This window comes from Cydia fagiglandana, chromosome 15, assembly GCF_963556715.1.
Source record: "Cydia fagiglandana chromosome 15, ilCydFagi1.1, whole genome shotgun sequence".
Taxonomy (NCBI): Eukaryota; Metazoa; Arthropoda; class Insecta; order Lepidoptera; family Tortricidae; genus Cydia; species Cydia fagiglandana.
The window spans coordinates 14,756,940-14,780,739 of NC_085946.1; the positions used below are offsets into that span (position 1 = coordinate 14,756,940).

The window sequence follows — 23,800 nt, forward strand, 5'->3', positions numbered from 1 at the left end:
TTGCTGTGATTCTTTAGCAAGTAAGCTGTTTATAGTAACATTTGCGTCAAGACCACTTCTGATGATGGATTCCACAAGGAATCGAGGGAACTCCTGAAATCTATTTCTGTAAGTCTTTAGCAGGTAAGATGTTTATAGTAACATTTGCGCCAAGAACCATTTCTGATGATAGATTCCACAAGGAATCGAGGGGACTCCTCAAATCTATTTCTTTGAGTCTTTAGCAAGTAAGCTGTTTATAGTAACATTTGCGTCAAGACCACTTCTGATGATGGATTCCACAAGGAATCGAGGGGACTCCTCAAATCTATTTCTGTAAGTCTTTAGCAAGTAAGATGTTTATAGTAACATTTACGCCAAGAACCATTTCTGATGATAGATTCCACAAGGAATCGAGTGGACTCCTCAAATCTATTGCTGTGATTCTTTAGCAAGTAAGCTGTTTATAGTAACATTTGCGTCAAGACCACTTCTGATGATGGATTCCACAAGGAATCGAGGGAACTCCTGAAATCTATTTCTGTAAGTCTTTAGCAGGTAAGATGTTTATAGTAACATTTGCGCCAAGAACCATTTCTGATGATAGATTCCACAAGGAATCGAGGGAACTCCTCAAATCTATTTCTGTAAGTCTTTAGCAAGTAAGATGTTTATAGTAACATTTGCGCCAAGAACCTTTTCTGATGATAGATTCCACAGGGAATCGAGTGGACTCCTCAAATCTATTGCTGTGATTCTTTAGCAAGTAAGCTGTTTATAGTAACATTTGCGTCAAGACCACTTCTGATGATGGATTCCACAAGGAATCGAGGGAACTCCTGAAATCTATTTCTGTAAGTCTTTAGCAGGTAAGATGTTTATAGTAACATTTGCGCCAAGAACCATTTCTGATGATAGATTCCACAAGGAATCGAGGGGACTCCTCAAATCTATTTCTGTAAGTCTTTAGCAAGTAAGATGTTTATAGTAACATTTGCGCCAAGAACTATTTCTGATGATAGATTCCACAAGGAATCGAGGGGACTCCTCAAATCTATTTCTGTGAGTCTTTAGCAAGTAAGCTGTTTATAGTCACATTTGTGTCAAGATCACTTCTGGTGATGGATTCCACAAGGAATCGAGGGGACTCCTCAAATCTATTTCTGTAAGTCTTTAGCAAGTAAGATGTTTATAGTAACATTTACGCCAAGAACCATTTCTGATGATAGATTCCACAAGGAATCGAGGGGACTCCTCAAATCTATTTCTGTGAGTCTTTAGCAAGTAAGCTGTTTATAGTCACATTTGTGTCAAGATCACTTCTGGTGATGGATTCCACAAGGAATCGAGGGGACTCCTCAAATCTATTTCTGTAAGTCTTTAGCAAGTAAGATGTTTATAGTAACATTTACGCCAAGAACCATTTCTGATGATAGATTCCACAAGGAATCGAGGGGACTCCTCAAATCTATTTCTTTGAGTCTTTAGCAAGTAAGCTGTTTATAGTAACATTTGCGTCAAGACCACTTCTGATGATGGATTCCACAAGGAATCGAGGGGACTCATCAAATCTATTTCTGTAAGTCTTTAGCAAGTAAGATGTTTATAGTAACATTTGCGCCAAGAACCATTTCTGATGATAGATTCCACAAGGAATCGAGTGGACTCCTCAAATCTATTGCTGTGATTCTTTAGCAAGTAAGCTGTTTATAGTAACATTTGCGTCAAGACCACTTCTGATGATGGATTCCACAAGGAATCGAGAGGTTTCCTCAAATCTTGTAGGTTACATATACATATAAGTAGTTACTTTTTAATTTTCACTAACACCTCAAGCATTTTTATCTCAAAAAGTAACACTTGATGAAGTGGGACAGTTGATGTAGATCAAAATGGAACTCTTCAATGACATGAATTTTACGTTTGACGATATGTCTTCTCCTATAAGTCTTTAGCAAATAAGATGTTTATAGTAACATTTGTGTCAAGGACCACTTCTGATGATGGATTCCACAAGGAATCGAGGGGACTCCTCAAATCTATTTCTGTAAGTCTTTAGCAAGTTAGATGTTTTATAGTAACATTTATGTCAAGACCACTTCTGGTGATGGATTCCACAAGGAATCGAGGGGACTCCTCAAATCTATTTCTGTAAGTCTTTAGCAAGTAAGATGTTTATAGTAACATTTGCGCCAAGAACCATTTCTGATGATAGATTCCACAAGGAATCGAGTGGACTCCTCAAATCTATTGCTGTGATTCTTTAGCAAGTAAGCTGTTTATAGTAACATTTGCGTCAAGACCACTTCTGATGATGGATTCCACAAGGAATCGAGGGAACTCCTGAAATCTATTTCTGTAAGTCTTTAGCAGGTAAGATGTTTATAGTAACATTTGCGCCAAGAACCATTTCTGATGATAGATTCCACAAGGAATCGAGGGGACTCCTCAAAACTATTTCTGTAAGTCTTTAGCACGTAAGATGTTTATAGTAACATTTGCGCTAAGAACTATTTCTGGTGTTGGATTCCACAAGGAATCGAGGGAACTCCTTAAATCTGTTTCTGTAAGTCTTTGCAAGTAAGATGTTTATAGTAACATTTGCGCCAAAGACCAGTTCTGATGATGGATTCCACAAGGAATCGAGAGAACTCCTCAAATCTTGTAGGTTACATTTAAGTAGTTACTTTTGAATTTTCATTAACTCCTCAAGCATTTTATCTAAAAAGTAACACTTAATGAAGTGGGACAGTTGATGTAGATCAAAATGGAACTCTTCAATGACATGAATTTCACGTTTGGCGATATGTTTATTTCTGTAAGTCTTTAGCAAGTAAGATGTTTGTAGGAATATTTTTGTCAAGGACGAGTTCTGATGAGCGCCTGATGGATGACCTGACCATTATTGAATGAATCTTTACCTAACCTAACTCAAAAAGTCAAATCACAAATGACACTGCGTAATGTATTATATAAAGTATCATTCAAACAGGAAGAGTACTCAGAAGATGATATGTCTTCTCAGTTACAATTTTGCGAGATTTGGCATTTTAAGGTTATAAATTGTATGGATAAGAGCGTATACAGTGTAAACTGTCACCGTGCCCTTCGTTTTTAATATAAACTAAAAAAAATACTATAGTTCCAATCTATTTCTGTAAGTCTTTAGCAGGTAAGATGTTTATAGTAACATTTGCGCCAAGAACCATTTCTGATCATAGATTCCACAAGGAATCGAGGGGACTCCTCAAATCTATTTCTGTAAGTCTTTAGCAAGTAAGATGTTTATAGTAACATTTGCGCCAAGAACTATTTCTGATGATAGATTCCACAAGGAATCGAGGGGACTCCTCAAATCAATTTCTGTGAGTCTTTAGCAAGTAAGCTGTTTATAGTCACATTTGTGTCAAGATCACTTCTGGTGATGGATTCCACAAGGAATCGAGGGGACTCCTCAAATCTATTTCTGTAAGTCTTTAGCAAGTAAGATGTTTATAGTAACATTTGCGCCAAGAACCATTTCTGATGATAGATTCCACAAGGAATCGAGTGGACTCCTCAAATCTATTGCTGTGATTCTTTAGCAAGTAAGCTGTTTATAGTAACATTTGCGTCAAGACCACTTCTGATGATGGATTCCACAAGGAATCGAGAGGTTTCCTCAAATCTTGTAGGTTACATATACATATAAGTAGTTACTTTTTAATTTTCACTAACACCTCAAGCATTTTTATCTCAAAAAGTAACACTTGATGAAGTGGGACAGTTGATGTAGATCAAAATGGAACTCTTCAATGACATGAATTTTACGTTTGACGATATGTCTTCTCCTATAAGTCTTTAGCAAATAAGATGTTTATAGTAACATTTGCGCCAAGAACCATTTCTGATGATAGATTCCACAAGGATACGTCTTCTCAGTTACAATTTTGCGAGATTTGGCATTTTAAGGTTATAAATTGTATGGATAAGAGCGTATACAGTGTAAACTGTCACCGTGCCCTTCGTTTTTAATATAAACTAAAAAAAATACTATAGTTCCAATTTTGCTTAAACAATAATTCAGTATGTGTCTCTTTTTCATGCGGTGAAATCCCTTTCCGCCCGGAATGGCAACGAGGTTATCCAATCTAAAACCAAAAGTAAGTACGCAATACACAAGTTGTAAGTAATAGTTATCCATTCTTAGTACTTGTAAAAGGACGGTGCTATGAAGATATTAATTTTTTACCGAATTCTATATGAAGTGGTTATATAAATTCGACCGTTTCTTTTCTTTATAAGCTACCTAATCTCAACTGAGGGAACTCCTCAAATCTTATAGGCATACACGTTTTTAAGAAACATTTGTGTCAGTTCAGCTTCAGGTTCCATGAAAAATTGAACCAGCCCACCTCCACATCCCACCCAACGAACGTAGTTGTGGGTTCAAGTACTACCCAAGACAGGAATATTTCAACTTTTAATTTATTTCTAAGCTTAATAGCATCGTTCGCAGACAATACTGCTTGATACAAAATTAAATTGATGGAATTCTCTAAATCTTGATCAAATGTACCCGAAAGGCAAAACTGTTTAGTGACGTCACTGTTTGACCAGACAGGAACGAGTCTTGCAAATTGCTGCGTCATTCATAAGAAATACCTGTTGGTAAAGTCACTAAGTAACTGGGTAGGTAGATAGATAGTAAAAAAATGTCTATAGGTAGACCGACCGCTTAAAAGAGGTCTCGCCTGCGCGGTACGGGGCGACGGGGAGGGACGACTAAGGGCGGCGGGGTCGGCACCCGCACCTTCCCCACCGCCCTTAGTCGTCCCCATTGGAGACAAATTCTACCTAGCTACTCTTAGCTACCCCACATGACGGTAATTATTTAAATAAAAAATGGTAAATAAAACTATCAATCTTAAAAAAAGAAACCAACTTTTCTAACGTGTCGGTAAACAAGATATTAATTGTTAATTATAATTTCAGAGACTATACGACACTAAAACAAGGATGCATCGAAACAAGAAAAATCAAGCATAGTTCAAGAAAAAAGCAAATAATACTTACCTAATGTGTTATGTTGAGTTACTTATGTTGAGTTGGTAGATATGTAAGGTTGAAAAATAAATCACAATGTGCATAGAATACAGAACCAATGGTTTGAACATCAAAACTATTAGGTGCATAGATCGTACTACTTGTAGTAATATAATATTTTTTCAATTGTAGCTTTTCAATTATATTTCATTGATACATGCTTAGGTAGTTACCCAACTAGCAAAATCACGCTAACAACAGTCTCTAGACTACAATTTTGTCGCTCTTATATTGATTTTATATCATCGTCTAAGCCCGGGTTTGGGCACAAAGCATAAGCGTATTTATTTTAATATCGTTCTAATATCAGTCTAATTGAATGTTGTTTGCATTCACAGTAATCTTTTTCAAAACTATATTAAGCTGCTTTAGGCTAATATCGCTTTTACGTAAGTATCTTGTAAGCCTACATAGGCTTATATTGGTCGAACGTAAGTATCTTGTAAGCCTACATAGGCTTATATTGGTCGAACGTAAGTATCTTGTAAGCCTACATAGGCTTATATTGGTCGAACGTAAGTATCTTGTAAGCCTACATAGGCTTATATTGGTCGAACGTAAGTATCTTGTAAGCCTACATAGGCTTATATTGGTCGAACGTTAGAATCTTGTAAGCCTAAATAAGCTTATTTTGGTTTGAAACATTCTATTTGTGAAGTATAAATATACGGGTGAAATTAACTGCAACGTGACAAAAACATATTAGTGTAAGTGCTTATCAAACTTTTTATGAATTATGTTTAAATATAATAACGTGCTGTTTATCATCGTCTGTTTATGTTTCAGGGTAAGTATTCACATGGGAAAATATTATTTATTGTAAAGTAGACCCTGTTTTACACTTCAAACTTTATGCGCCTACTCAAATATGGTGTTTGAATATTTTTATAATTATTTTATTTCTTTATTTTGTATTGATAGTCAGCCATTGATGTAGGTGCATTTTTCAAGCGCACTATTAGAGTATTTTAAGCATTCTGAATACAAATGATGTGGCCATGTTGAATTACTTATACTAACAATAGTGTTCCCAAAAACGATTTAAGATCAAACCATCTGATATTGATCTTCTCTATTGTGATATAAGTGTCTTGATCTTATATCACTCTAATATCTTACTAAAGTGCTGCTGTTGATCTTATTACAGCTTTAGTAAGATCAGAAAAGTACGTACTTACAGTGTTCTTATGCGATGTTAATATTAGTCTTACATTCTTACAATAGCATTTAGAAATCTAATATAAAATCAAATGAACTAAGAGAATGAGGATATAAGACCAGGTACTCTCAAGTTCAATGAGACTTCGTAAATGTTGTTGTAAGAGCAAGAGGCTTATAATAGTATTATGCTATGTTGATATTAGTCTTACATTCTTATAATAGCATTTAGAAAGTCTAATATAAGATCAAATGAACTAAGAGAATGTGGATATAAGACCAGGTACTCTCAAGTTCAATGAGACTTCGTAAATGTTGTTGTAAGAGCAAGAGGCTTATAATAGTATTATGCTATGTTGATATTAGTCTTACATTCTTATAATAGCATTTATAAAGTCTAATATAAGATCAAATGAACTTAGAGAATGTGGATATAAGACCACGTACTCTCAAGTTCAATGAGACTTCGTAAATGTTGTTGTAAGAGCAAGAGGCTTATAATAGTATTATGCTATGTTGATATTAGCCTTACATTCTTATAATAGCATTTAGAAAGTCTAATATAAGATCAAATGAACTTAGAGAATGTGGATATAAGACCAAGTACTCTCAAGTTCAATGAGACTTAGTAAATGTTATTGTAAGAGCGAGAGGCTCATAATAGTATTATGCCATGTTGATATTAGTCTTACATTCTTATAATAGCATTTAGAAAGTCTATTATAAGATCAAATGAACTTAGAGAATGTGGATATAAGACCAGGTACTCTCAAGTTCAATGAGACTTAGTAAATGTTATTGTAAGAGCGAGAGGCTTATAATGGTATTATAAAATGCTCTTATATACATATATAAGACTAGGTAATAAGACTAAACTTACTAAAGTGCGTATTAGCTTGTCTAAGACTAATATAAGAGCGATGACAAGTTCAAAACAAAAATAAGAGCGCTATAAGCTCACTACTCTTATAAAGTGCGCAATCTGAGACTTTTTTGCTAGTTGGGTAGGTACTTATTTTAGGTAGGTACCTTCACAGTCATTTGTAAAAATATAGGTGCACAAATCATCTCAAGAATGTTCCATATTTTTACAGTTGACTGTACATTTTATTCATAGGTTCTGTATTCTTAATGTACATGAATTGTTTTAGTGTAATTATTGTATTAAATACTGTTGACAGTCAACAGTATTTATATATCTACTGATACTTTGAAACTTTTCTGTGATTACTAACGGTTCCTACCGTAGGACCTAATCCAGTACTTACCTACTATAATCCAAGTCCTCTTGGATGATTATTTAAGCATGGACGAAGCGTGGGTGCACGGAGCAGACGCACGCAAGGGGGTGCCATTTTGTAGGAAAAATCCATGTCATACTATTTTTTGTTAACCCGCTCACCCGTTCCGTGCAACCGCACCGTAACTACTGGCAATAAGCGAATGCCTTTACGCTATGTACAGTCATCTGTATGTTTAATACATAGTATGTTTCTCTTCGAGGGCCGCAAAAATATGTGACACTTTCTTATGGTTCTACAAATAAAATCGTGTCAGATATTTTTGCGGCCTTCGTTGTGTAAGATATTATTGCATGTAAGTACCTAACTAAATTCGTATGCGCGTTTGCAGGCTGTCTGAGCGGATCCTCACGCCACGCTGCTTTGGTGTGCGAGTGAGACAGTCAGGCCAATTTGACCGTGCACCTGACATTACGAGTATACCGATAGTATAATAATATTGGAATCATATCAGTTGTGCGGACAAGTCCTATCGAAATAGACGCGTGAATTTACAGCTAAGTTGAGCTAACTGTTATCGATTCCAATATTATTCTTGTCGGTTTGACGTCAGGTGCATGTTCGAATTGGCCTAGTGCTAAGCCAGCAATAGACGGGACAGTAGCCCCAGCAGGACATCTGTCACCAGCAACACGTCGGGTGAAATGCCGCGTCGTTGCCCGACATAACCGACATTTGTCGGGCGACATTATAATGCAAGTCGCGCAATGTCGCCCGACATTTCGAACTAAGTCCGGCAACGTTGCGGCACTTCACCCGAGGTATCTGGTGACACCTCAGCGAATTTGAACGAAATATTTATAAACATATTGTACCTTCGGTGTACTTTAGTCACAGAATAAGAAATAGTATTATCATACAGAACGGACACGCACCGCCCCGCCCCGACTCGGATTACCTCGCCCCGCGACTGAGTTCTGACGGACTCCTGACATACGCTCAGTTCGGCTAGCGACGCCGCGACGCGATGAAGCAACGTTCAAAATGCCGGTGTATTGTGCGATGTACGGGCACCTACTTATTGTAGAAATGAATAATAATATGGTTTTCCAAAGAGACGAAATATGTATCAGTAAATAAGGCTATACTTTTGCGTAAAAATAATAATATCATATGAATTAAAACCCGTTCGTTGAATTTGTGAATGTTAAGCCAACATTTAATATTTAAAGTACCTAAGGTAACTAGACCTTCTACACAGATATTCCTCGTAAATGTTTTATTTTTAGTTTAACACTCCTTTCACAAAAAAGAACTTGTTGGTCGCGGGACATTAGCGTTTGATTTTTAATTTAATTTTAAGAATTTAAGAATTAATTATGTATGTTATATAAAATAATCAATAGGCATCAATAATAAGGTACATTTAATAATGGCGTGTTGAAAGTCAAAGTACGTGCAGGACTATAAACTGACAGCGAAATAAAACATAAACCTTTATTTTGTTTTTTTACGTATTTCGGTAGAATTATGCAACGCAGCGGGCCGCTCGTCGTGTCCTTCGGCCGGCCTCGGCAAACCTCGGCTTCGCCTTCCCCGCGCGCCGCACGAGTCAGCCCTAAGCCACTTACTCACACAATGACGCGTGTACAGACGTGCCGTGCACACATATAAACGCAAATGATTTTCGATGTATGGCGTGTCCGCCCTGTGCTTTAGTGTACTTTTAATATAATTCAGTGTACTTCTCCCGGAAACGAGATATTAACAAAAAAGGTCCACCCGCCATTCTGACGTCTGGATGGCGGGTGGACCTGTGAAATCTTGGATTATACCGCACTACAAGTATGTAGTTATAGTGTACCTTCAGTGTACTTCTGTAAACCTTAGTGACAGACGATAAAAATGGAACGACGCTGCGCTCGCTAACGTCAGGTCAGGTTGGACCTATGAAATCTGTAGTAAGTACCTTCTATAATAGTAATCGAAATAATTTACCAATTGTATTTCTTTTACAACCCTAAAACTTCATTAGGAGAAGATTCTAATATCGACATATTTTACTTCCAGATGATTTGGGAACAAGCAAGTGAACATAAATATATTAAGCAGAAATTATTTACAAATAATATTTTATTTAACCACAGAATATTTATAGTACAGTCGGTGCATTATGCAATTAAGGACATAATGTGTTACACACGATCGTTCATGAAGATCTTTAGATATATAGAAGTTGTATTTATTGCCATAACAGGGAACACAGAAAACACAATATAATAAAAGTTACTTAACCTATATACATTATACCTATAATCTATAATCTTAACCAGACCACTGTAACTATAGTAGATTGTTAACCAAGGGATGAACGATGCTCATTCCTGCCGAGGTAGTTTGGCGCTCGAACATGAAAGCGCCAATAGTTCGAGTTAAACACTCTACTTTGCATTCCATGCATGAGGAAAGTAAAATGCATGTGTTTTTTAAAAACATACATCTAATGCGACTTCAGGTATAGACTCGCGCGCGAGAAAGCAACTCATGCTAGACCGCCTGGTTGGTGGGTGGACCGTAGTTTGAGCATAGCTCATTTAAGGGACGAGAAATCTGATTTCTATTAAAGGTTTACAATACGGTATGAAGACACGCTAGTTCTTAGGGGCCCGGTAAAGGGTTAATATACGATTCCCACCGACAGTAGTGGTCGGGTCGCGGCGGAGCTCATCTTCAATGTGCCTATACAATAGTAATCATGTATGGCAGACGCGATGGAGTTCGTCCGGAGCCGTCCGCGTCCGCGAAGACTCGACCGGTTTACGGCAGTTTAACCCTTTACCAGGCCCCGAAGAACCAGCGTGTCTTAATACGTACTTTATATGCTGTTGCAACCGTATTGAACGCCTTGTAAAAAATGTATTTATGAAAGTCGGAGATCTTCCTCTAAACCAGAAATAAAAATGTGGGTTACGGTTATCCCATCGCCTGTCTAAGTAATGAACTGTCATACTAGATTTTGTCTTATTATATTCTTGATCAGGCCAAGGGATATATTCCACCCACATCTTATATCGGTTATAATAGTCAAGGTTTAACTCCAAATCTCCTACGAACCATTATATCAATCACTGAAAACATTATTTTATGATCTTCATTCATGGCACGCTTCAAAATCCAATAATATATCTTTAGCAGCCATTTAAATCCACTTGACCAGTGATGTTAGTGGTTTGTTTACAAATTCGAACACTTTACTGAATTTAAGAAAAACACAAGCAGATACTGTATAGAACCATTTTTTGTTATTTTCATGATTTTAATGATTGTAAGGTAATATAATCATATATTTTGCTAAATACTCCTGCGTCCTTGTGATATGACCAGAATTAGGATGTGGGATGACTCTATCCCATTGCCTGGCTAGAATTTGCCTGTGTGGGAACTATTCTTCCCATGACCCGATTAGATTTTGGGGCTCTTTGGTTTTTGTTATTTATTTTTAAGTATACAGGCTGTATCAAAAATACGAGTAGGTACCTAATTCGTTTAAGGGCATTCTCGGTACGTATTTATTTTTTGTAAGTATAATAAAATAACTACCGATAATATATCCTGAGGGACGGTACGGTCGACATTTGTCGGGTATGTCTTAGGAACCATAGCTTCGATTTAATAATAAGGGCATTCAAACGTTTTTTCAATCTTGACCCATTTGGATTGATCAGCCTGTATATATGTAACACAGTCTCACACCTAGACAGGCAATGGGATAAATACTTACCTCATTACTTTTTGGTTAAAAGCAACACAATTATTCAATTTTATGATACTATCTACAAGAAGAAATTCTTCAGGGAAAGCCTTTAAAAGGAGATTTTATAGCTAGGTACATGAATTCGCTCTAGGTTGAACACAAAAACTGTTTTATTACTTACGTGAGTTTTTATGACATGACAAGACAATTTACCGGGCCATGGGAAAAATAGCTCCCACACAGTTAAACTCTAATAAGGCCATGGGATAATGTCAACCCACATCCTAATTCTGGTCATACACAATAATGCATGAATATTTAGCAATGTTTACGATTACATTTGCTTTCAACACTCAAAATCTACAAAATATCAAAAAATTGTTCGATCTATGTACTTCTGTTTCATAGAAATTATGGAAAGTGTTCGAATTTCTCCGTAGTTTGCTGAAATTAGCGTTCAAGTGAATTGAAATGGCTGCCAAAGATATATTACGCAATTTAGAAGCGTGTTGTGAATGAAGATCATAAAATAATATTTTCAGGGATTGACAAAATATTTTGTAGGTGGTTTGGAGTTAAAACCTGACTACGGTAACCGATATAAGATGTGGGTGGAATATTTCCCTTGGCCTGGTAAAGGGTTAAATGTGAAACGCGCGTCGACTCCGCCTGTTCGATAGGAATCCCTTTATTCGGTTAAGGACCGATTTTGGTAACGCCAGATTCTGTTTACGGCAGATTCTTTTTATGGCAGATTCGTGTATTGTATTGTGTGATTGAATAGCACGCTGAAGTTCACTGTAATCAACCATTTGGCTCGGTGGGTCCTGTGATAAGTACTTGCATCTCTCAATAATTATGCTCCACCAGTGGATCGAGCTGAATTCAGGGAGTTAATTTGGTAAGATCCACCACTGATTTCAGCGGAACCTGTCATATAATTTATATATTTAGTATAGGCTTCAATGGAATCTAATTTAGATATAATAACTAATGGCGATATTCATACACATTTTCTGAGCCTAATATGCCATTGAAAACCGTTTGTCTTGTTTCGCCTCTTTGGTAGCGTATTTTCGGCATGGTGTGCGTTTACACACTTATATTATAGAACAAAAAAGTATAAGGTAAGGTAAGGTTCCAGTGGAGCCTATACTACCATATATCTAAATTATTATATATGACAAGTTCCGCTGAAATCAGTGGTGAATTTTACCAAACTCCCTGAATTCTGTTCGATCCACTGGTGGAGCATATGGTGGATGGATCACAGGATCCACCGAGCCAAATGGTGGATCACAGTGAACTTCAGCGTGCGATTCAACACACTGTTGGTTCGAGATAGTGGATCGTACTGGATAGAGGGCAAATTCTAGACTAGTTTAAAAAGATCTATATCACTAGGTACGCTAGCTTCATTGATTTTATTGCATTATGGTTCTGGAGCACTCCATGGCAGAATAAACATTATATGTAGAGTCTGTGCGGAAAGAGAAGAGTCGGTTGCTATTACTCTGAGTATTTTATTATCTGTGAAAACTTATCAAAAAGCAGTTTAAGGCACAGTATGTTTACGGTACTTTTTGATTTACTATAGGCGCTAGTACTGCACTCTGGCGACAGAACATTGCAGTAATTCCACCTGAATATTCAGAAATTGATCCTCATACGAGTATGACTGAAAGATTTTTTCGGTCGATGGCAAACAAGTATACGGCCCGCCTGATTGTAAGTCACCTTGCTTATGGCCTGCAACTCCAGAGGTATTTATATTAGCGTTGCCGACCCTTTAAGAAACTTGTAGGTACCCTTTTTTTTAAAGAACCCCATACTCTTTAGACCCTCGGGAAAACCTCGATAGGGAGCTCATTCCATAGCCGCAGCATCCGCGCACGGAAGGAAATTCCTCTTTAATCGCACAGTGTGCGACCATAGTAGCCGATACAAAAATGTAATCTACTATGGTTGCGTAGTAGAGTAGGACCGAGACAAGTCTGCAGCGGATTTGATAGCCCACGCAGTAAAGGTACGTACGTAATACGTTATAATTTCATAGAAGCTTGACGTTTAAAATAACATAAGAGTTAAGCCACGAAAAATCTGCAGCGATTTTGATAGCCCTCGCAGTGTTAATGTTGTGTGTGTTGTGTATAGGTACAGTCATCAGCAATAGTATCTTACACAACTAGGACCGCAAAAATATGTGACACGTTCTTATTTGGAGCGCAATAAGAGCGTTGTGTAAGATACTATTGGTGATGACTGTACGTCATAATTTCATAGAAGTTTGACGTTTGAAATAATACTTGCACTGCGTAGGCTATCAAATCCGCTGCAGATTTTTCTTAGTCTGACTCTAGCAACTATGTAGTATCGTAACACAAATAGACAGAGATAAACTATGCTATTTCTTTCCAAACATCTTGGGTGTAATAAACTCCTTAGAACGTAGTGGTTATATATCCTCTTTGCTTGGAACTACTAATATCTGTGACCAAAGACATTTCAGTTCCTTGACAGATTTGACGTGCGGTCTACGATCGTTGCACTGCAGCGTGCAATATAATACGCATGCTTCGTGCAGTCGGTCTCGTCATTAATTTTACTATGGAAATTGACAATTACACCGACGTGTCGGAGCAGTAGTGCAGCTGCGGTCAGAAGTGCGTTAAAATCACCATACTACGTGCAGTCGGTAACGTCATACATTTTACTATGGAAATTGACAATAACACCAATGTGTTCGGGTCGCTGCAGTAGTATCGGAGCAGTAGTGCAGCTGCGGTCAGAAATGGAATGTTTGAATGCGACGGATTTTATCTACTTACGATGGCACCGACTAGGACGCCCTTAGCGAACCTTTCGCAAATGATCCGAGCTTTGCGCACTAGCCATTCCCAAATCTTGATGTACTTATTCACACTTATTCCCAATGCTTGTATGGTTGACTCGTCCTGCTAATATGCGTCAAGAAAATGTATGTCGTGAAATATTTCTTAGTTTGCATGAAATAAATACATTTATACTTAAAGTTTTGAAAGGTTTTATTTGATAATATACATTATATATACCGACTTATATTATTTATGTCATACAGCTACCTTTTTATCGTGCTTTTTAACGCATTCACTGCCACCGACGCATATATGCGTCACCGTGGCTTTCACCCTGTACCTTTGACGCCCAGACGCGTTCATAATATATAGTGACAGCAAAGTGCGGCACCTGGTGAACCTGGTGAATGTCCAGAAAAAGAGGGTGGCAGTGAATCCGTTAAGGCAAACGAAAGAAACGCCTTCGACTCGCGACGGTATCTCTCTCATAGGGCCGATATAGGCGGACTGCAAGTACCTACTGCAAACCGACTACCATCTGTATGGAAACTGCACACCGACTGCACGCCAACTGCAAAGTTGGGACAAAACTGCGACTTTAGGTTCTAACTATAGCCTATCCTGACCTCCAGGGTTATATCCCCACCGCAAACTTCGAAACTTATGTCTCGTTTATCTTGCTTTATCACTCGAATATGTAAGTGCAACAAAATGAGACAGATATATGAAACTTACGATGTTCATGGTGACCTCTCGTTTTATTGTCAACGTTCAGGTTTAAACAAACTTGTGATGTCATGAATTCTTATGTCTCAGTGATATTTTTGAGCGTTTAAATGCGGCTATGTGGATCCAGCATTTGCCGCTTATTTGGTTCTTCTATTGCACGCAAGATGTCAGTACTAGAGAGGATTTGAAAATACATACTTAAGTTGTTTAGTGCAACTTGATTATATACGAAAATATAAGAATAATATCATTAATTATTTCCTAAATGCAATAACTTTATATTTCAGGCATGCGAAGTGATGTAAATAGTTAGAAAAGGAGCCCTAGATGAGTGACATTTTTTAGTTCCAACTTACGCCGCAGTGCATGATCAAAATAATTAATAGTATCTTCCCTGGTTACTTTCGGCCTATGGTGTCATATAAGAAATTAATGCTAAAGTAAACACCTTCCAAATAAGATATGTATCATTTATGAATAACAATAGTAAAAATGCTCATTCTGCCACAAAAGCTCCATCTAGTGTCAGGTAGAACAATCAAAGCGGCATTTAAAACAACTAATTAATTAATAAACTAGTTTTATCTCCGCCCCTGCAAGCATTTAAGCATAAGTCTACTTTTCTAAAAATACCTTATAAAAATGCCTTTTAATTCTTATATATGGCTTGTGTATACAAGCAAGCTTAAGTACTTAATTACAGTTTTTCTTAATTCAAGCATATGTTTTATCAATTAATTCATGCCCTTTACGTACTTAAACGTAGGTATTGGTATACAGAAGTGTACTATTTCTCATGGACTTTCATATAAAATACCTAACAACTAGCTACTGTACAAGAATACTGTAAAAATCCGGTTTGTATGCGTCACCCTTTTTTTTAAATAGCTCAGTCCCTGCACGTTATCCAAAGTTGGTGTCATACAATAAATTAATGCTATGTGTAAGCCCTTTCAAACGAGATATGTCTCAATAGTATACATCCATGGGACAAATTGCCCATTCTCCTTTGGCACACATATGTATGTTTGTGTCCTAAAGATGGACGTGTAACGTAAATAAATGAATTTTAAATATGGAGGCCATTTTTGGGGGGTAAACGAAAAAATTAAAAATTAAAGTTTTTCAAACTATATCGTGTTACATATCAAATCAAAGAGCTCATTGTAAGAATCTCAAATATATATTTTTTCATAATTTTAGGATAAATAGTTTAGCAGTTATTCAAGAAAATAGGCAAAAAATTACCATTCCCCTCCCCCCCTTATCTCCGAAAATACTGGGTCTAAATACCTACTAATTTGTCCTTTAAACTTCTCTGGAATTTGCTAGAGGCCAAAAGAAGGAAAAAATTATATGAGTGTTCATAGGTATAACAAAAAAATGTTTTTCTTGTTTCTTTTTTAGATTTTTTGAATGTTTTTGTAGGTACATACATTAAAAGTATTGGTAAAACTGTCATATAAAATTAATAGGTAAGTATTTGCTTATTTTTTTCGCAAAACTTATGTTCCCATGATCATATCACAAGGACGTGTAGTTTCTGAGATATAATAAGCGAAAAACCGAAAAATGTGACCTTCAAACCAAACTCCCCTACCCCCGCTCAAGGGGACTTTTGATATGTTTACCTCCTAAAGAGTCCAAATAAAGTTACTAAGTTAAAAATGTGTCCCAAGCATTTCCCTCTATACTTTTTCGTTGCCTGACCTAAATGTAGTCAATATGATGGGTGATGCTGAGAAAGGGGCGGCTACAAGGCCTGGGGCCTAGGGCGGCAAAGACTGCAAATCCGCCACTGATAGACATCTATTAGATATCTTTTAGACATCACCAAGAAACGATACGATATGTTTAAGATCTAAGCTGTCAAATTTGACATTTGCGCGATTCTGGAGATAATCTTGAACGATTTCCTCAGGATATGACTTAGAGATCCAATTCACATCTAATAGATATCTTACGCTATCTAACGTAAAAGTGACATTGGTTGCCCGAATTGCGCTGCAAAAGAGAACTAGTTGATATCTAAACTATAACGTATCTAGGATGGATCTAGTACGTGTCGTCTCTTGTAAATATCTTGAAGTTCGGATACGGCAGTAGAGATAAGTTGAAGTTTTACAAGACACTTGTCTGAATTGAATAATGTCTGATATTTTTTTTATAATGTTTGATTAGGTGGGTTCGAGATAGAGAAATGTTTAATCGTTAAAAAATTTATCTCAACATTGTGATGTCATTTTGATATCAAAATGTACGTTTGAATTGGCCTCTTTATCATCAAAAGCAATCTTCGTGACTTGATGTCAGAAAGGGAAGCTCAAGCCACTCATTGTTCCAGCGTTCTTTTGACGACGACCCGCTCAAATTAATTAATTCTCCACCATTATTACTAGAGATGCCACGAATATTCGGCAACTATTCGGTATTCGGCCTATTCGGCCACTTTGCCTAATATTCGGTATTCGGCCGAATATTGCCCACTATTCGGCCGAATACCGAATATCTGTGGCACCTACCTAAAAAGAAAAATTACACAAAAAAATTACCAAAAACTAGGTATATTTAATATTTAAAATGTATTCTTAGAAAGTAGCTAAATACGAAGGCACATTTTTGAGCATTTGTTGATTACAAAATATTATCATGGATCTGATTTGATTGACACTGAACTACATTTATTAATTCTGTTTAACATAAAAATATAAATCTTAGCAAACGTTGTGTTTTGTTGACGAACAGTTTTCATTATAATTGTGACTCATAATGTTCGCATGTCATGCCGAATATTCGGTATTCGGCCGAGAGAGGGGCCGAATATTCGGTATTCGGCCAAATTCACTATTCGGGGCATCTCTAATTATTACTCTAATTAGGGTAGGTGGGAGAAATGAATCCTCCGGTAGTAGAAAAAAAACGGTTTAAGGAATTCACTAGATTGTTAGGGCTACAGCCATATTTTTACAGTTGACTTGTACCTACCTACTAACCGACTGCATTACTGCCGTAAATGTCAAAGTCGATGTTGCTGCCCGGATTTTTGACATTTGCAGTAATGCCAAGCTGAAATAGGGTTATCCGCAGATGGTCTAGAACGCAAAATGACTAGTGTGTTGTTTTGCCTAGGTATATTTAGGTATATTTAATATTTAAAATGTATTCTTAGAAAGTAGCTAAATACGAAGGCACATTTTTGAGCATTTGTTGATTACAAAATATTATCATGGATCTGATTTGATTGACACTGAACTACATTTATTAATTCTGTTCAACATAAAAATATAAATCTTAGCAAACGTTGTGTTTTGTTGACGAACAGTTTTCATTATAATTGTGACTCATAATGTTCGCATGTCATGCCGAATATTCGGTATTCGGCCGAGAGAGGGGCCGAATATTCGGTATTCGGCCAAATTCACTATTCGGGGCATCTCTAATTATTACTCTAATTAGGGTAGGTGGGAGAAATGAATCCTCCGGTAGTAGAAAAAAAACGGTTTAAGGAATTCACTAGATTGTTAGGGCTACAGCCATATTTTTACAGTTGACTGTACCTACCTACTAACCGACTGCATTACTGCCCTAAATGTCAAAGCCGATGTTGCTGCCCAGATTTTTGACATTTGCAGTAATGCCACGCTGAAATAGGGTTATCCGCAGATGGTCTAGAACGCAAAATGACTAGTGTGTTGTTTTGCCTAAATCGCAATTAGTCTACATCGCAAACGGTCTAGAACGCAAAATGCCCGAATTATTTTTTCCGTTTTATCTTAACTTTATAGCGATTTCGACGGAGCCCCGACTAATTGCGATTTAGGCAAACAACACACTAGTCATTTTGCGTTCTAGATCATTTGCGGATAACCCCTGAAATACAGCAGCAATAATGCCGGTGCTGTCTAAATCCGAATCGTACCTTAACTTTTCCGGTCATCGGCTCAATGCCATGGGAGTTTCTTCGTAAATCCAATCCGCTGAAAGCATTTTCTTTTCATTAAACCCGGGTAAAGTTTGGCCGATGAAGTATTGATTTGCTTCAGTTATTCATTGTGATGAATGGACGGCTTTATATTATGCTCTGCATTATACACTTTAATGGAAACTTTTCTGAAACTTTTAATGTTCATGTTATACAGGGTGTTTGTTGAGTTCCGTACCTTAAAAGGAAAAAACGGAACCCTTATATGTAGGATCACTCGTGCGTCTGTCTGTCTGTCTGTCCGACCATTCCCCCCTTTATCTCCGAAATTACTGAGGGCCTACCGCGAACCACGTTGGACGTGCTGCCTCCCTGTCACACTTACGTACGAATTTACACGCGCGACAGAGAGGCAACAATATTGTTCTTTACCTACAGATTGTAAAAAATAACAAAATTGTTTTTTACCTACAGATGATAGGGAAACCTATTAGAAATGTGTAGTCAAGCGCGAGTCGGACTTAATTACTTAGTTTTTGATCTGACCCCTACGGGTTTTTTAAAGACGTTCCACATAATAAAATACATTGTTAAAAATTGGGTAATGTACGGAACCGTTGGAATACAAGTCCGACTCGCACTTAACCGGTTTTTGAAAAACGAACTGCCTTGAAAACTTACCATACATGCATAGTAAGTAGCTATAACTAGAAAAGGCAAGGAAATGTCGTTGGTATAATAAAACTTTTGAAGAAAATATTAAGGAAAAAGCGTAAATATTTACGTAATAAGGTTGAAGGTCGTGTGAAAAAATGGGTAGAAACGAAAATGTTATTAGATCAAGGCCGGTAAAAGCGAAGAAAGGCAGCACCTTTTACTGTAAATAAGGTAAAAAAACGCTGTGAATTTTATTAATACTTATTGTTTCCGTTCCAATATTCACACTGATAACACCAAATAATACTGTAATAAGAAACTGATATAACTTTTTTGTGAGTAGAAACAGAAACGTATTTAAAAATAAAAACGCACTCAAATCGGTTCATCTATTCGGGATTATCAGCCACAGACAGACACAGGTTAAACTTAGGGCCACTACTTGCACCATCCCACTAATCCGAGGTTAACCGGTTAAACCTGGAGTTACCATGGTTACCAGTACAATTTGACACTTAGGCCCACTTGCGCCATCCCACTAACCCGGGGTTAAGCGGTTAAACCTTTAACCTAGTGTCATATTGTACTGGTTACCATGACAACTCCAGGTTTAACCGGTTAAACCGTTAGGTAAGTGTCAAATTATACTGGTAACCGGTATATCTGTTTCTCTTGCTAGTAATGTATTACTTAATTTTGTTGACATTCTCTACCTCTAACTGACTCTACCGTACGTCTATTTCTCCGTACCGTAATACTTCATCATGTTGTGTTTGGCTCGAAGGGCAAAATTGAATTATTCCCCAACTTGTTCACGACATGTTGGAACTCAAGACTCCACTAATTGAGTTGGCAACTGAGCCTTCGTCCGCCCTCTTTGATCTTGGCTCACAGTCCTCACAGACCACTTTCACAACAGAGTGCCTACCGCGAACCACGTTCGACGTGTTGCCTCCTTGTCACACTTACGTACGAATTTACAAGTGCGACATAGAGGCAAGACTTCGAACGTGGTTCGCGGTAGCCCCTCAGTATACTGGGCTATAACCGCGAAAATCGAAGTTCGCAAATTGCGGGGATTTTTCTCTGACACTCTAATTACGCCTTCGTTGGAGTAAAAGAGAAAGATCCCCGCAATTTGCGAATTACGGTTTTCGCGGTAGCCGCTCAGTATGTAAACTAACGAAAATAATGTACTCAAACCCGTTAATGTGTAGGTTCACACTGAGCAACTTTTACTATATATGGCACCGACCGCCAAATCGCGAAAAAAATTTGGTTGTTTCATACATTTTGTTGGTTTAGCATTGAAATTTTCTATGGGAGAGTCAATTTTTTTTCGCGATTTCGGTACCATAGTAAAAGCTGCTCAGTGTGACCCATTCATTAACGGCCTTGAGTAAATGTTTTTCGTTAATTTATATACTGTATAAACCGTACCTAATTGATTAATATTGACAGTCAGGCTCATTCAAACGTACACTGACATAAAAACAATATCTGAATTATGTCAGTTATGTTATTGTGCGTCTCGCTCGCGATAATACATGTACGGACAAGTACGAGCGAAATGCACGATTAATGAATAACATTCTAATGTCAGTGCACGTTCGAATTGGCGTGTAATTTAGCCCAGTTGGTGTATAATAAAACATAGCATAGTAAAACTTGTCTTTGAGAGTGTGTAGTAAATACCTCTACAAACCTTGCAACAAATCGCATGCGATTTTAGATAAATGGCAGCTTTTGATCAATCATTTAAATTTGTTGAACCTACATAATTTCTTATACGGAGTCTGTTAAAGGTAGGTAGTCTGTTTTTCGCTTGATTGAGATGGTCGGAACTCCCTAGTCTACTCGGAAGTAGTTAGAAATTCAGAGAAACGTATCTACAGTCCTCTTGTCGTAGATGTGTAGTGTTCAATACTCAATACATTTATTGCACATAATTGTTACAGAGGTGGTATATACATATTATAATTACAGATCGCATTATGTACCCTGTTGGGCGGAGCAAAAAATAAGGAGAGAGGAACTTATATAATTATTACTGTGTTGGAAGTGCTATTAGTAAGTAAGGATGACTTACGCTAGACCGGGCCGAAACGTTCTATGGCTTTCTATGACGGCTGAACGGTGATCACGTGGCACTTTCCATAGAAGCGCCGGTAGTTCCGGCCCGGCCCCGGCCCGGTCTAGCGTGAGCCATCCTGAAGCGTGGAAGCAATTGCAATTTCTCTGGTCTTGCAGCTGTTGCAGGTGTCCATAAGCGACGGTTATTGCTTATCATCAGGCGACTCGTCTGCTCGTTTGCTTATAGCCCAATATCATAAATAAGGTTTTCAAAGGCCGCTTACGTATTAATATAAGTGTCCCTTTTGATGCCATGGACCATACGCGAGGATATAACCGCTTCCCTCTCCTTTATTTACAAGTTACATGAACCTCGAACAAAAAAATGCTGCATATAGTGATATAGCATGTAGGTAATGTAAATCAAAAAGACAATAACGATAATCTAAAATGTCCCTGGCGTCTATCAAGCGAGAATTCACGAAGGGCTCAATAAAAATTCCCTTTGGAAGCAATTTGGCCGCGGCAGCCATCTTGTTGCCTTTGCCTCCCGAGCTGGAATGCTTATGGAACCAGTGTAATTCTCCTATGGCGGTCAGCAAAATATAATCAGCACGTGTCGATAACTTATTTAGTATATTTTACTCACCCAACCCTGTTCTTCTAAATCTCCATTTGCGAATTTTTGACAAAATTATTTTTTTAGGAGTTCCGTCCGTATTGGTACGTTGCGCTGGTCATAATCTGTTCATAATTTCTTATATTTAGACCGAATATATTGGATCAAAGAAGTCTTCTTTTACGGTACCTCAAAAGGAAAAAACGGATCACCCGTGTACCTATCTGTCTATCTGTAACAGACAATTTGCTTCGAAACTACTGAACCGGTTGAGTTGAAATTTGGTACACTAATGTAAATTGGGGACCCAAAGACGTCCGTAGTAACTAATAACGTAAAAAAATAATTTTAAACATGTTGGCCATATTTAGAAGATTTAAATCTAAAAGTTAAGTGGAGATTTTTTGAAGGTTGCGCCATACCTTTTGACTGAAAGCTCCATTCGCCTCCGCTCGGCTAGAGATTGGAATACTCGTATCAGCCCGGCCTCCCGAATACCCGGATTATCCGGCCAAGGTCGACCGGGGACCGGATCAATCAACCGTATGTATTGTCTATACGGTTTGAGATAACACACATACAGGGTATAAATAAAACCGTTAATTTTGGTGAATATACATGCTGTACAATACTTTTGAAAGCGAATTATAAAGATTTGAGTATCTCTTCGCTATTTGGAAAAGAATTCCAGGGTGGCGCATTGTTTAATCTATGTATGTTAATGCTGAGAAATCAATCTACCTTTTCATAGGGAAGGAAGGTGTATAGACCTACCTACTGTCCTCTATCATTGGCCATCGTTTGATCCTTACTGAATGACGCGTTAAGTTATATTCTAATACAGTGAGTAAATCTAATACGGGCGATAAATTAAATCGGACATAGTATTCATTAGTGTAATCATGAAGTAAAAGGTTTTTTTGAGTTGCAGTTCATTACGACCCCATAATTAATTTTTTTAAAATTTCTCAGCAGCAATGTACTGTAAACATGGTTGCGGTACCGACATGTCAAATGTTCATTAGCAATACAACAATAGCATTTACAAACTTACCTATCTAGAGGAACATTCACAATACATGTTAGCATTACACTGCTTTTAATGTTTTGTAGTTATTTTGGTAGATAAAAGTACTACTAGGCGTGTTAAAAGATATTAAATCTTATTTATTTATCATGTTTATCAACAAGAAACTGACTTCATTTTAATCAGTCACGATGACAGCACTTGACGTGATTATTTCTAATCTGAGCAATAGACAAGCACCTTTGATAGCATACCCTTTTTGAAAATTCATCTAATATCAGTATCTCATAAGTGATTATTGTGTATTCATTTCGTATTTAATTTGCCTGTTTTTTTATACCAGGATGGCGGAAAATAAGCATACGGCCCGCCTAATAGTTGTACAGTTATTACCAAAATTATTTCGAGAATTAACTAAACCGTCTAAACACCACACAACTTGGTTGGTACATTGTGTGAAAACGTGGCAAACTCTTTGGTGGAATTGCAAGTTTCTTATTTTATTTCAACTCTGATTTGACAATGTCAGTCGTTCGATTCAAAAGTAATCGTATGTTACAAAAATGCCTCGTTTAACAACTTTTACTGCTCCTGAATTAATGGACATGATTTTAATTTACGGTGAAACACTACAAAATGGTCATTGAGCGCTAGCTGTGTACAGAGAGCGATTCCCTCATCGGGTTGTACCAAGAAACGCTCGAGTAATTGTAAATGCGATA

General features: G+C 37.3%; 1 long non-coding RNA gene and 1 pseudogene across 1 annotated transcript; one reads left to right on the forward strand and one right to left on the reverse strand.

The window, feature by feature from the left end:
- Positions 1 to 23,800, forward strand: part of LOC134671397 (uncharacterized) — a 46,645-nt pseudogene that overhangs the window by 16,767 nt on the left and 6,078 nt on the right.
- LOC134671395 (uncharacterized) lies at positions 10,381 to 11,865 on the reverse strand. Its single transcript, XR_010099217.1, has 2 exons — positions 11,376 to 11,865; positions 10,381 to 10,591 (listed from the first exon to the last, which is right to left on the reverse strand). It is a non-coding gene; the product is annotated as an uncharacterized LOC134671395 (long non-coding RNA).